The 11525-nt window shown below is 37.7% G+C and overlaps 1 pseudogene; it reads left to right on the forward strand.

The window, feature by feature from the left end:
* Positions 1-9063: 9063 nt before the first annotated feature.
* On the forward strand, positions 9064-11237 carry LOC143604648 (protein IWS1 homolog 1-like; annotated as a pseudogene).
* The last annotated feature ends 288 nt before the right edge of the window (positions 11238-11525 follow it).

Genomic DNA, 11525 nt, shown 5'->3' on the forward strand with positions numbered 1-11525 from the left:
TTTGGCCAAGCCCAAAGCTCTAATCAGGCCCAGTTTAGTTAAAGGGTTAAACCCTAATTTGTCTAGTCTATATATTCTCTCCTGTACTTGTAAGTTTGTATCACTCAATAATAAGAAAACCCTAGTTACCGACAGTGGACGTAGGTCATACACCGTGACCAAACCACTTAAATCCTTGTGTCTCTTTCGTTTATTCTTTCGGTTTTACTATTGTATTCGTGTTTGTGTGTGACTCCGATCCTAACAATTGGCATCAGAGCCAGGTTCTCGATTATACACACAGTTCCGCCGCCGCTGCTCCGCTGCTACAGTACCGCGCCGCCGCTACAGTACCGCGCCGCTGCTACAGTCCCGCCGCCGCTGATTAGGGTTCCGCAGCTGCTGGTTCGTTTTTTCTGATCAGTTTCCAGTCCTTTTATTCCTTGGGTAGTTTGGTTGTTTGCTGTAATCAAAACTCAGTTTGGATAATGGCTGAGGACGGAAAGATCAAGATTGAGAAGTTTGATGGTCAGGATTTTGGATGGTGGAAAATGCAAATTGAGGATTTGCTATGTCAGAAAGACTTAATGGAAACACTAGAAGAGAGGAAACCGGAAAGTATGAAAGATGATGAGTGGAAGGTACTTGACAGAAAAGCCATAGCTGTTATTAGACTCTCACTAGCTAAGAATGTGGCATTCAATATTGTAAATGAAACTACCACGTATGGTCTTATGAAAGCCTTGTCAAATATGTATGAAAAGCCTTCTGCATCAAACAAGGTATTTCTGATTAGACAGCTAGTTAACACCAGAATGAAGGAAGGGGCATCTGTTACCTCTCATGTTAATGACTTCAACACTATTATTTCTCGTTTGTCTTCTGTTGATATCAAGTTTGATGATGAAGTTCAAGCATTACTCGTGTTATCCTCGTTACCCGAAAGTTGGTCAGGGACTGTTACTGCAGTTAGTAGTTCTTCTGGGAATACTAAGCTTACTTTTGAAGGAGTCCGGGATTTGATTTTAGGGGAGGACATAAGAAGAAGGAATTCTGGTGAGACATCTAGTTCTATATTGAGCACCGAAGGGAGAGGTAGGAGAAGAGAGAAAGGTAATGGCAGGGGTAGGTCAAAGTCTAGAAGAAGAAGTCAGTCAAAGCCCAGAAAAGACATTGAGTGTTGGAATTGCAAAGAAATGGGGCATTTCAAAAACCAATGCCCTAACCTCTCAATTTCAAAAGAAAAGAAAGAATCTAAGAAGGAAGTTAATCTGGCCACCGGTTCAGATGATTCAGAAGGTTCAGAAGAGACTCTTATCTGCTGTGTTGAAGAATCAACAGATTCATGGATTATGGATTCTGGTGCATCTTTTCATGCCACTTATAGCACGAAGAAGATGAAGAATCTCCGAACAGGTAATTTTGGTAAAGTTCGTTTGGCTAATAATCATGCTGTTGATATCACGGGGATGGGGGATATTGAACTAAAAACTTCATTGGGCACCTCATGGACTCTAAAGGATGTTCGGGTCGTTCCTAGCCTTAGAAGAAAGCTAATTTCTGTTGGGCAGTTAGATGACCAAGGATATGATGTTATGTTTGGTGGGGGTCAATGGAAAGTTGTGAAAGAGAATCTTGTGATCGCCAGAGGTAAAAAGAAGGGCACTTTATACATGGTTGAAATTCCAGCTGATGGAGTAAATGCAGTGACCAGTGGACCGAGTCAGTCTAGTTTGTGGCACCAACGACTCGGCCACATGAGTGAAAAAGGGATGAAAATGCTCGTTGCTAGAGGAAAAATTCCAGAACTAAAGAAGGTTGAATCTGAATTTTGTGAACCATGTGTTTTCGGTAAAAAGAAGAAAGTATCTTTTGTGAAGACCGGAAAACAACCGAAAGCTCAGAAATTGGAGCTTATTCACTCTGATGTCTATGGACCAACTTCAGTCTCTTCTTTGGGAGGATCGCACTATTATGTCACCTTCATTGATGATTCGACACGCAAGGTATGGGTTTACTTTCTTAAAAATAAATCTGATGTTTTTGATACTTTTAAGAAATGGAAAACTGCTGTTGAATTGGAAACTGATTTGAAGGTGAAATGCTTGAAGTCGGATAACGGTGGTGAATACGTTAGCAAAGAATTCCGTGATTATTGTGAAGAGTACGGTATTCGGATGATCTTTACAGTCCCTGGCACTCCTCAACAAAATGGAGTGGCAGAACGAATGAACAGGACGTTAAATGAAAGGGCAAGAAGTATGAGACTTAATGCCGGGCTTCCAAAGACGTTCTGGGCAGATGCAATTAACACTGCAGCTTATTTAATTAACCGGGGATTGTCAGTACCGCTGGGTTTCAAGACACCAGAAGAAGAGTGGAAAGGTAAAGTTGCAGATTATAAGTATTTGAAAGTCTTTGGGTGTAGCGCTTATGATCTAGTGAAAAGTGACAAGCTTGATGCTAAAGCTAAAAAATATGTTTTCATTGGATATGGGTCAAACGAAATGGGCTACAGGCTTTGGGATTTAGAAAGCAGAAAAGTAGTCAGAAGCAAGCATGCAACTTTTAATGAGGCTGAGTTATACAAAGATAGAAACACTTCAAAATCAAGGGTTCAGAAAGAGCAGGTTGAATATGAAATTGATGCTCAGAAAAAGACAGTTGAGTCAGCTACCGAACCCGAGACAGAAACTGAAGAAACCACAGTTCCTGAATTTGAAGATGATGATATTGGTGGAAATAAAGAGTCAGAGGGAGTCTCTGACAGTGGGAGTTCAGAGTCTGAGGATGAACAGTCTCCACAAGAACCTGACCCGCCTCAGCACTGGGTTAGGAGGTCCACCAGAGTTTCTAAACAGCCGGTACGTTACAAACCTTCAGTTAATTATCTCTTTTTAACTGAAAATGGTGAGCCAGAGAGTTATTATGAAGCACTTAAGTTGAAAGATTCGCTCCAGTGAGAGCATGCTATGAAGGAGGAGATGAACTCTTTGAGTAAAAACCAGACATGGGTTTTAACCAAGTTTCCACCAGATAAAAGAGTTCTACAGAATAAATGGGTCTATAGAGTCAAGGAAGAACATGATGGGTCTAAACGATACAAAGCTCGTTTAGTGGTCAAGGGTTTCCAGCAAAAGAAGGAAATTGATTATAATGAAATATTCTCTCCAGTTGTGAAGATGACCACCATCAGATTGATCTTAAGTATTGTTGCTGCAGAAAATTTACATCTAGAGCAATTAGATGTTAAGACAGCATTTTTACATGGTGATCTTGACGAGGAGATCTATATGGCACAACCTGAGGGATTTCAGGTTGCCGGGAAAGAAAAATGGGTCTGCAAATTGAAGAAAAGCTTGTATGGTCTGAAGCAGGCACCTAGGCAATGGTACCTAAAGTTTGATGATTTTATGGTGAGAACTGGGTACAAGAAATGCGAGGCCGACCATTGCTGCTACTTAAAGAAGTTTAAAGGCTCATATATCATTCTACTTCTTTATGTAGATGATATGTTAATTGCAGGATCTGATATGAAGGAGATTCGCAAGTTGAAGAAACAGTTGTCTGATGAATTTGAGATGAAAGATCTTGGTCCAGCCAAACAGATTTTGGGGATGAGTATATCCAGAAAGAAAGATGGCTCCATAACACTATCCCAAGAGAAATACATAGGGAAAGTGTTAGAAAGATTCAGGATGAATGATGAGAAGACTAAACCGAGAAACACACCTTTGGGAAGTCATTTCAAACTTACCAAAGACCAGTCTCCCAGAACAGAGGAAGAAAGAACAGAGATGGCTAAAGTTCCGTATGCATCTGCTGTTGGCAGTCTCATGTACTCCATGGTTTGTACACGGCCAGACATTGCTCATGCTGTCGAGGTAGTTAGTCGTTTTATGTCGGATCCGGGAAAGGAACATTGGGAAGCGGTGAAATGGTTACTCAGATACTTAAAGGGTACTTCCAGTTTGGGGTTATGTTTTAAGGGGAAGGATACAATTCTCAGGGGTTATTCAGATGCTGATCTGGGTGGATGTAAGAAGACGTTTAAAAGCACTACTGGTTATGTTTTCACAGTTGGGGGAACAGCAGTATGTTGGATGTCCAGACTTCAGAAAAGTGTTGCTTTATCAACCACTGAGGCAGAATATATGGCAGCAGCCGAAGCAAGTAAAGAATTAGTATGGTTGAGAACTTTTCTTGAAGAGTTGGGAAAGAAACAGGCAGAGTTCTTCTTATATTGTGACAATGAGAGTGCAGTGAAACTTGCGAAGAATCCAGTCTATCATTCGAAGACTAAGCACATCGGGAGGAGATATCACTTTGTCAGAGATTTGATCAGTGATGGTGTTTTCAGTTTGAAAAATATCTCAGGTGCTAAGAATCCAGCAGATATGTTCACCAAGCCGGTGATGCTGGATAAGCTGAAGCTGTCAGAGCTTCAGCAGGCCTTCAGGAATAATGTTGAGAAGGCGAAGGGTAACTAGGAGGTGCAAAACCAGATGGGTTTTATTTTACATGTACAAGGCAAAGCAGGTGAAGACATTTTACGTCTCCAAATGGGAGCAGGTTGAAATGTTTGACGCATCCAAGCGGTGGTTTAGAGAAGATGTCTCGAAGCCCAAGTGGGAGATTGTTATGTTATGGTCTCCGATCCATCATGGGTCGGGTCCGGTTTAGACGAATAGACAGAATTAGGAGATTAAGCTGTTTGGGTTTTGGCCAAGCCCAAAGCTCTAATCAGGCCCAGTTTAGTTAAAGGGTTAAACCCTAATTTGTCTAGTCTATATATTCTCTCCTGTACTTGTAAGTTTGTATCACTCAATAATAAGAAAACCCTAGTTACCGACAATGGACGTAGGTCATACACCGTGACCGAACCACTTAAATCCTTGTGTCTCTTTCGTTTATTCTTTCGGTTTTACTATTGTATTCGTGTTTGTGTGTGACTCCGATCCTAACAATGATACGGTTAGTGTAAGGATTTTGGCGCTTTTGGTTTGCTTATATTTCAGATTTATGCTTTAGATAAACTATTTTTATGATATATATATATAAAGGCTAGGTAAGATTGACATGCAGTAGTGGTAGCGGTTATAGGATATAAAAATTTTACGGATACAAAAGTTTCTGTTGCTGTAAAATTACCTTGGTATGAGTCGTACGACGCCGGTTACGAAGGTATGGTCATGAAGAATTGTAGAAGTCCTTTGATTTTCCCATCTGCTCAATAACCAAAAATACACAGCCTTATTGGTTAAATCTGAAAACAACGCGTTAGATGGTGGAGACTAAGGAACGTTGAAAAAAATCTGTTAGAACCAAAACCTACAAAAACCAATACAGTATTGAAGTTTTTATTCACCAGATTTAAATATATAGATTATACTTAATTTAGGTTTAATTGTGATATAGAGACTTGAACAGGAATTCTATCGAGAGAAACTCAGCAATTAAAAAAATCACTTTAATTGGCTAGTATGAAAGAGTCGAACCAGGGCAGAAAGCCGGTAGATGCGCTTATGCTGATAAGTCAGCCACCGGGCCAACAGCTAATTAATAATTTATCTGTATTCGTTGTGCTGAGTAACATAACTAAAACATTTTGTGGCACCAAACTTCTCTTTTATACTAATTAATAATTTATCTAGTAATAACCAGCAAAATATAGGCATAAGCTCCCAAATATCACCCATTAGAACCTGGTAATGAATGGATACATTTGGTTTATGTATTTGTTGACCCTTCTGTCAATAGTTGCTTTAACATATTCTGATTATATGTTCCTCTAAAATATACGACCCTTGCAAAATTTTGAAATCAAAATTTATGTCATGACAATTTTACTATAGACAATGCATCCCAAGTGAAGCTTAGTAAACAGATATATATACTTCACTTTTGATGTCTAAAAGAATTACATAATGAGTTATTGGTCACTTACAATGTAATACTGTAGTGTTGCATAGAGTTGATCACTTGAAGACCAAAGAAAATCAACATCCTTATAAAAGTATGTCTAATTAATTCAAAAATATGTTACTAAAAAAACATCATAATTATATATGTATATAGATTGGGTTTGCATAAAGGAATATGCAAATGAGCAGATCACAAGTACCATTAAAAAATAACTTACGGAAGACTGGTTAATCGCGTGAAATAAAAGTCAGTTTGGTTCAAGCATTTTATCGAGCAGGTGGCGTGCCTCTTCAAAACTCACCTTTATGCAACACAATAAGAACCTGCGATTAAGACCATAAACAAATATAACAAAATCCACCTTTGATATGTACAACTGACGTTTGAATGAACAATTTAACTAGAAAAATCTAACCATCAATAATCATCATAGTAGCCTATTCAATAATCATCGGAACTTAATGAACTTTGTGACAAATCCAGTCACAATATAATGATAATGAACTTCCAAATTCATATCAATTACATAAGATTACATTGGGCAAAATCAAAAACCCTAAAACCGATTTGGGAGAATCAAAGCAAAATTAGGTTAACCCAAAATTAAGAAATGAGGGGAAACGCAGATGAGGAAGTAAATGTTCTTCAAAATTGCTCCTAAAGTAGTGAATGAAGGTGATATGGTGGGATTTTAAAGAGGGTTCAGGTTATGAGATGATAAAGGAAAACTGATAGATCTAAAGTTATAATCTAAACTCATCTATCTAACAGGTTAGGGTTAGGGTTAGGGTTAGGGTTAGGGTTAGGGTTAGGGTTATGGACTGAGTAAGGAATAAAAAATCATAGTTATAGACGCGGTTGTTAAAAACCGCTGCTAAAGTTATAATCTCAACCTTTTGACGCAATTATAAACCTTCAAACGCAGTTTGTTGGCACCTGATTAACAATTTTAATGAGAAAGACATTTTTAGACGCGGTTTTAAAATAGCACCGCATCAAAAAAAGAAACCCAACCGCGTCAAAAGTTCGGTTTTCTACTAGTGGATATTGCAAATTTGTAGATGATGTAAGAAATAAATAAAGGTAGTTGGTTTGTTTCTAATAAACACTGGATTAAATGACAATGGCATTTATGATGATCAACCGTAATTAAATGACACCAGATGCAACTAATATTTTTTTAAAGCCATGCAACTCTAAATAAAAAGAAGGGGGGAGGGGGGGATACTCTAAGTAAGTAACAAGGGCCCAAAGTATATCAAAGGAAAGAAAATACAAAAAATACAGGGGTTTTCAACTGTTTCCTCAACTTATTACGTCATTGTTGAAGAGGTATGTACCCGCCTTAACATCGAGCGGGGCGGGTCAACCCACAAGATATAGACAAGAGGCTTGAAATCAAGATATTATGAAGGCACAAAGCCAAAACCTATGCGCATGGCGCATATCACATATGCTCACGCATATCACATATGCTCATGCATCACATATGCTCACGCACCATATATGCTCACGCATATCACATCTGCGCGTGGCGCATCCGCGCGTGGCGCATATCACATGCTCACGCATCATACATGCTCACGCATATCACATCCGCGCGTGGCGCATCCGCGCGTGGCGCATATTACATATGCTTGTGCATATCACATCTGCGCATGAAACATCTGCGCGTGAGAATAAAGAGAAGACCTCGCGCTTCCTCAGGATAGGCGCATATCACACATGCACATAATCAACCCCGTCCTTATCCAAATCAGGATAAGGACAACCTTGATTGTGCACGTCAGACAACCTTCCAGAAGGTATCCTTTTAAGGAATAAGAATATGCTGATGTTGACAGCTGCCAATGAAAGGTGGACAACTCAGCAAAACCCATGTGCTACCACGTGATTGCACATGGGTCAGGTGAAATACCTGGGTCAGAGAATAATCAATGAAAAAGCACCAGGTGTCCCAAGGACACGTGGCGCAAAGCAACAGGAGGAGGCCAAAAAGGCCCTAATGGGATCTGAGCCCAATCATTGGAAACCCTAGCACTATAAATACCACACCACCTCCACAAGGAGAGTGAAGCAATACTAAGCAATACTAAGCAACAGTAAGCAAGAACAAGCTAGAAAATACATTCCAATTCCTTACTCACACTCAGATTATTATTATCTTCTCCTACAATCTCTTATTCTCACACCGGAGGGTTACCCCAAAGAGGACCCCTCTGTCCCTTTCTGAGGGGTGAGTTTACGGTGCTGTTCATTTTGTAGGTGGAAGAATTCAGTCTCCGGAGAACCATCGGTGAAATAGCATAATCATACCCGAGGAAAGTCGATCGTCTCCCAGTGAGCCGATCCACGTTTCTTCAATTGTTTTCTCAATATTAAAGCCTCACCAACTTTGTCGATCCATTTTCAAACGTTTCTCTATGAGCAAGCACAAGAATGAACTTGCTTTGATTTCTCCTGCCAATTGAAAGAGTTTTATAAAATTATTTCATTTCTTGTCTTCTATATTATTTACAAAGTAACCAACAGTACTATTTGGATCAACTTCTCCTTTCTTTTTGTGAACCCTTACTTCTTCGGAATCTCTAGAAGCACCACCACCAAAAAAATATAAGCATTGATTTTAAATCTAGAGGTTAATTGTACTCTGACAACTTTACGTAAGACAGAGTTTGTTTGTTTAGGGTGATAGTGGCGGAATTTTAACTCATTCCAACGCCACAACATTAAATTATGGTGTGATTAGAAATTATTAGTCTAAGATACATTTTGAAAAACGCTAAATCCAATCACCAATTTTGTTGCAAACATAAGAGTATAAATAATGAAGGGTCGTTTCAATATATAAATTAGGAAAGAAGATCAATAAATATCCATGACTATTAATAATCATTAACGGAACCACAAAATAATAACGTTATAAGTATAAACTTGGGATTTTATTATAACTTAAAATTTAAATATTTGATTTTTGGTAGTATTCACCGCCACCTTTACGCAACCATTACCCAAATTACCCCTTCCTTCCTATATATATATATATATATATATATATATACACCAGTACCACCTATTAGCTTTAGTTTATTCATTCGTCTACATTCTACATACAATTCTCTCTTTGTATTAATCTCAAAATCGAGTCTTGCGCTAGCTATGGGTTACGATAACTACCTGTAAGTTCCTGGTTTCTTGTTTTACGGTGTTAATTCTAGGGTTAGATTATATTATTTGATGATCAAAGTGCGGCATTAACTAACCGTGTTAAATATTTTGTTAAACTTTTAGGTTTCGTGAGCCGTTGATGGATAACAACAACAACAACATTAATCATCATCAACTCCCTCTCAATGACAATAATAATAATATTGAAGATGAATTGAAAAGTACTGGCAAAGTCATGTTCAAGAACCCTTGACGCCTGTGGTTTTTAACGAATCCGATTCAAAAGCCAAGACTTGTACTAAAATTAGGTTGATCAAGAAGAGCACCGGCAATTCAGATAGTGGAGGCAGTGGAAAGAGGAAGAGGCTTTCCGGTGGTGACGGTCCCAAGAAGAGCGGCCGGTCCAAGAATAATAATAATAATAATAAACGGAGCGGCGATACTGCAGAATTGAAGGAGATGTGGGATGCTGTTGTTGGAGGCAATTTAATGGTATATATATAACATTACATTGATCACATTTATTTTGTTTTTATTTCAAATAATTAGGTTGCTATTTTATGATGATAACATTGTAAGTTTTTGATATGCAGGATGATGATAACTTCATAGACGACAGTGGTGTCGATCCAGTAGACTGTTATGTTGAAGAAGAAGAAGAAGAAGATAACGAAATCAATGATCTTTTCAAGATGTGCAAGAAAATGAAGAAAGCGGTGAAAAGTAGTATGGAGATTGCACTGCTTGTTGAAAATGTGATGGCTGAACTTGAACTCGTAGCAGAAGAAGATGCAAATCTAAATAGGCAGTCAAAGCCAGCAATTAACAAACTCATCAAGCTTCCTTTTCTAGTTCAAGTACTATCCAAGTAAGTTATATATGTTTTATTTGCATATATAAGTCTTAAATGTTTCATTATAATGTGCTTATTTAATTTGCTATATATATATAATGCAGGAAACCACTTCAACTTGAGTTCTTGGATCATGGAATTCTAACTCTTTTGAGAAAATGGCTTGAAGTCCTCCCGGATGGAAGCTTGCCCAATATTAACATTCGTTCGGCAATATTAAACATCCTAACCGAGGTATGCTATAAATATATAACCATGATTTATCTAAGTAACGGTTAATTATTATACGCTTTTATATATGTTCGTGTAATCAAATACTTTTTTTGATTTTATCATGCAGTTCCCAATTGATTTAGAGCAGTATGATAGAAGAGAACAGTTGAAGAACAGTGGAATAGGAAAGGTTAGTCTTATTATTATTATTATTATTATTATTATTATTATTATTATTCTTTTTTGGTACCAGTTATTTTTTCCTTTTTGGTGGTATGGCTAAACATAACTTATATATTATTATTGTCTTTAATCAGGCTGTTATGTTCTTGTCAAAATTTGATGAAGAGACCCCATCCAATAGAAAGCTTGCTAGAGAGTTGATTTACAAATGGGTAAGTATAAGTACAGAGTCGACCGTTATTTAATATAAGCACAAGATTGAAGACCTGAAGAACCTCGAGGATGACAGAATCCTCATTCGCCCGCGGCCATCAATGAAAAAGTATGCATAAAAATATTGTTAACAGAATCAAGATTCAAATTAATTTATGTTTATTGTAAGTTTACTGATATGTTTTTTAATACTCACCAGGCCTATGAATAAAGCTATAGGGATGCAGTTTACAGATTATGACTTGGATTTGGCTGAATATTCTCAGTAAGTTATTTTATTTCTAATACATATTATAGTTGCTACACATGGCTTGCACTTGTTCCCTGTTTCTGATTATTTGGATGTAACTGCAGAAAAGCAAAGGCTGGAAATTCATTTCATGTACCGAGGCTCGAAGCCGTGCCACTTGATTTTATGGTGCGTCCGCAATCAAAGATTGATCCAGATGAAGTTAGAGCCCAGGCTAAACAGGCTGCGCACAATCAGCAGCATCGACTCAAGGTTTATACTTTATACTGATTCAATAAATTACATCATTAGTAATGACTATAATATATATTATTAATGTGCATAGTATAATAATATCTTTGTCTGTGATGACAGCTGAACAAGAAGCTGCAACAGTTAAAAACACAAAAAAGGAAGCAACTTCAAGCTACTACGCTTAGTGCGGAGGGTCGAGGAATGGTCAAATACCTGTAAACCGAAATCAAGGAGCACGAGTTTCTAGTGTTGGTGCCAAACTGAAGGTTTGTTGCTGCAGACAAGAAGAGAAGACCTATGCATATTAATAGTCAATCTCTATGTTGATCTTCAATTGTGTATTATGATGAATTGCATTATTTTCTAGTTTTTTGAAGTTAACAGTGAAGATTTTTTTGTAACATGCATATTGACACCATATATGAAGCATATATTAATTCTTGTACTACTTTATTAAAACAAAAGAATGTTGTGCATTTTATTATTAACTTTTTATGTTTTGTGTTG

Source organism: Bidens hawaiensis, unplaced genomic scaffold, assembly GCF_021521415.1.
Source record: "Bidens hawaiensis isolate Kalapana, Puna unplaced genomic scaffold, B.hawaiensis_p1.1 tig00066106_1, whole genome shotgun sequence".
Lineage (NCBI taxonomy): Eukaryota > Viridiplantae > Streptophyta > Magnoliopsida > Asterales > Asteraceae > Bidens > Bidens hawaiensis.